This window comes from Astatotilapia calliptera, chromosome 20 (assembly GCF_900246225.1).
Source record: "Astatotilapia calliptera chromosome 20, fAstCal1.2, whole genome shotgun sequence".
Taxonomy (NCBI): Eukaryota; Metazoa; Chordata; class Actinopteri; order Cichliformes; family Cichlidae; genus Astatotilapia; species Astatotilapia calliptera.
The window spans coordinates 21,572,198-21,576,770 of NC_039321.1; positions in this window are offsets into that span (position 1 = coordinate 21,572,198).

Below are 4,573 nucleotides of genomic sequence, written 5' to 3' on the forward strand. Positions count from 1 at the left end.
CCTGTGTGCGTGTGTTTGTGTTTCTCTCTCCTAGCGCCAAATGATCTCTTGAAAGCTAAATCCATGTTGGTTAGGTATATTCAAAAGAAGACGAAGCTGCTTGAAATCCCATCTGGCAGGTCCGAACATGCAAAATTTTAAGGGGTTATGAATAATTAACTTATCAATTATACTTTGCTCTATTAATAATTTCCTACTCGTGCCCGTCCTTTGTCTGAACTGGGAAATTGATTTCAGGAGACTCGTGGATTAGAAGGCACCACAGCTCTTTAGTTTTCTTATTCAGTCACTACATTAAATACAGTGTATTATGTGACCTCCAGTTTGAGCATTTCAGCTTCTTGAATCAGAATGAAACTGCATCTTTGATTAAATCATCAGTTTTCTTTGCTTCTTTGATGAAAGGTTCAAGGTGGACACATCAGCCAGTAACTGAATGTTGTAATCAGTTGTAACAAAGTGTGGTGTCCACAGATTTACAATACTGTACAAAAGTCTCAAGCCACACTTCATTTCTTTATATTTTCCTTCCCAGGAGCCAGACTTTCCAGTAATTTTTTTTAATTAACAGCAACAGTTCTTCAGTTTTCTGAAGGTCTTTCAAAGTTTTTCTTTGGATATTGGCTGCTTTTTCAAGCACTTGTACCTGACCATGTCAGAGGAAAGTTTTTTGATTTCTTAAGCCACTTAACACTAACCTAGGAATCATTCAAGCACAAAAATGGCACCTGACTCAAGGGATGAACCAATGTTGTGTATACAGATAAGAGACAACCAAGCAAAATAGCAGTTTTAAATTGTATCTTTTGGGACTTTATTACTAGCAGCCTGTGGCAAAAACAAAAAAAAATACCAACAGTAACACAGTTTGACAGACACAAAACCAACAAAGCGATTCCCAGAGAGCTAATAGCTGAGATCGTGGCAGAAGGAATTCAGCATGTGGGGCTGTATTTCAGCCGGTAGTGTTGGCAATCAAAACTGATGGAAATATGACCACAGAAAAGTACAGTCAGTGATCTGCCATGCCATTTAGAAAGCTTCTGATTGACAACAACTTCATTTTTCAGCATGACAATGATCCCTAACACACTGCCTGCCAGTCATGGATCGGCCTCCCCACAGCCTGGACATCAACATTATTGAAGCATTGACTGAGAACAGACCAAAAGGCAGCCAACATACAAAGAAGAGCTTTGAATATCCTTCAAGAAGCCTGGAGAACTATTCCCGAAGAAACTTTAGGAAATGACAAGAGTTCAGACTAAGTTGGAGAATAAAGGCTCGTTAGGATTGTACAAACTCTATTTTTGCCATATATACTGTATTTCCATGTATGTTTGTACATGTTTCAATAACACTGCACATATTTCCCATTTTCCTTGCAGAGGAAATGAGGGTTGGCTCAACACTGTTACACATTACTGTAGCTTCCTAGTCCGAAGAGTGGTGTAAACACCAACCCGATATCACTGCAAAGTGTGTGATAGACACGATGGTCCACAATATCCATTTCACATGTTGCCTTTCTAAAGTGTGAAAACGACACTCACATGCAGTAAGTGGCAGTACAAATATTTTATTTCAAGCCAACATGAAAATAATCACAGCAAAGCATTTAAACAGACATTATTAACACATTTACACGTAAAGCCACCAGCTTAATCGCTTCTGATGATTAAGGACTTTGAACGTACTTCACGCGTTTAGCTTGCTATCGACTTCTTGCCTTTACATTTATCATCTCCCCCTGCTGGTAATGCAACGTCTGCATGTGTCCCTTTGACGTTTTGGAGAGGCAAAGCGGGAAATTGACACGATGGACCGGCGTGTCTGTTACACGTTTTGCCGTGATTCTGGGTTATATTTATATATTTCTGCAAAATTTTGATTGACACGTGTTAAATGTTAGCCCTGCAACAGACCGGCAACCTGTCCAGGGTGTGTGGCCCTGTGGCAGCTAGGATAGGCTCCAGCCTAGGGAAGAGAATTAGGTCGTGCCCATCATTGTGCTCATCTGACTTTCTCCTCCATGACGATCTCAGGTGAGGCTCTCGGATATAACTGATAAAAATAAATAAATAAAGATAAAAATAAATGCTTGAAATAAATAAATAAATGAAAATAAAACATTTGAGCAGCCACCTCCAATGTATACTCCATCAGTCTGCTTACCACCAGCACTATAGATGTTCATACAATGCAATAAGCAAAGCCTCAGGAGAAGTGTGAATATCACTCATCTCGTCTCAGTTTTGGAACAAGAGCACGCGGTCTAGTTGTGTTTTTGTGCGTAGTAATCAGTAGGGACACACCTCGTAGCATCAGTAGTCAGTATTTTTACATTAATAAATATCAAATAAGATGATTAAATTCACTCCAATGACTCAATCAATCTGTCTTTTTTTCTTTTCAGCTCATTATTTTGGTCATACAGTCACTAACTTTGCATTTTTCATTTTTTCCACCCGAGATGCCGCAGGAAAACAAGTTCAGTCAAAAGTGATAGCCTCATATAAAGGCACCTACTCAGACCACCCAACCAATAAAGCTGATGAGCTGTTGCTGAATGCAGCGGCAGCAGCTTCAGAGGCAAATATTTTGGATAGAGATGGTAGAGCTTGAACAGAGAACAAATGTGAGATTTAATGATGATGATGATGAAACTCCAAGTGGTGCTAATGTTAAAACAATAGCTTTCTCAGTCCCCAAATAGTCAAACAAAACCAACCAAATGCTGCAGGTTTAAAAATGCCTCATTTGCAGGGAAGAGCAATCTCCTCTCTGTTATGATTGTCAGTCATCTGTCTTCGCTTCGCTTCGCTGGTTTAGTAGATTGACGTTCCTGGACAGCTTCCACCCACGCAGCATCCTCATTCTGATGCAACCGCAGTAACATACCCACACACTCCTGCAGTTGCTTGTTCAGAGGCCCATCAGCATCTCCTTTTCCTCTTGTTGCTCCATGTTTTTGTGTGCACAGAGGCCACGGAGTGGGGCAGTTATCAGGACCAGCGCTGCAGTTACAGAGCAGGCATGGGTGGGAGCAGGGCAGGGCTGCGTGCACTCCGAACAGGGAGTGCGACAGGCTGGCTTCTCCCAAGGAGATAACTTTGTTCTGGGCCAGGGGAGATGACATCATGACGGATGGCAATGAAGATGTGGGCGCAAGGAGCAGGAAGCTTTATCTCACATGATGGCACCGAGAGGATGGAGACACACACATGCACATAAACACTTGTGGATCACACTGCTCCTCGCTGATACTCCAGTGAACTCGAACAGTAGTCACTCCCCACTGAACACACATACGTACGTGCGGGAATACACACCTCTGACATGTTCACTCTTCCGCAGGGTCTAGGAGGTGGCTGTCAGTTAAAAGGCATAAATCAGACACAGAGGGCAGGTCACTGTGGGTGACTGTTGGGTTACTGTCACTTTCCACTGCACAGCATCTAAAACTTTTGGAAAATACACTGAAGAGACTGATCTCAAGAAGGACTCCCGGCTTATCCTGTAGGTTTGTACTGCATGCAGCTGCACAATACATAGTGCATGAATTCTTTTTCAAACTCTAAAACACTAACACACACGGCTCGGTTTTTGACACACACAACAACAGTAACACACTGACTGAGGCGAATGCATTTAATAGTTAAAAGCAGTCATACAAGTGTTGCTTGTATCCACAAGATAAAGACTAAAGTTTGTGAGAGACTCTGTACATTGTTTAAGAAGTCACATAATATACAGGCATATATATATATATATATATATATATATATATATATATATATATATATATATTCCTGTGGAAGGGAGGTACTGGGTGTGAGAGAGGGTCGGAGTTAAACCTGCAGGTATGGCATGATGCATCTTTATAACTACAAAACCAGGGTGCTCCCATTTTGGTACCACTTTCAAGTCATCACGATAATCCATGGCGATTCAGGGATCAAATTCCAGCAAGCCTGTGCAAAGCCTCTGGGAGTGCTTTAATATTGACTGCAGATCAGTTTGTCTAACTCTTCCTTACTAATCACTGCTTGCTTTGATTTCCCCCAAAGCTCAGAGGCTTTCATCCTCCTGGCTAACTAACTGACAGCGAGGGCTGTTTGCGCACATCGTGCAATAGTTACTGATAATGAAGCCTGAACTGGGTGATGATGAGCAGCGGTTAATGATGAGTGTGGTTAAGTGGCTTTTATTTCGCAAATTTTTCATTGCAAAAATCAAATTGTTTTAAAGTAGTCCATTCTTTACTCTGCAGGAACCATGTGGGACTATGATTGCATTCAAAAATGCAATAATAATGCAAACACAACACTGTAGAAGGTTTGAAACAACATTAAAGACTCGCTGTTGTAAACTTGTAAGCTTTTAGTTTTTTGTAAATAGACAAATGTAAATTTTCACTTGCAGCTGTTTTGTATATTTTGTGATTCTTTTTATTTTATTTTATTTTATGTCTCAATTTAAAAACATAATTTTTACAGTATTTTTTCCCCCAGGTTACTAAATCTAAGCTAATAATTTAAACCCTTAATTAGCATAATAACAAAGAGCGATC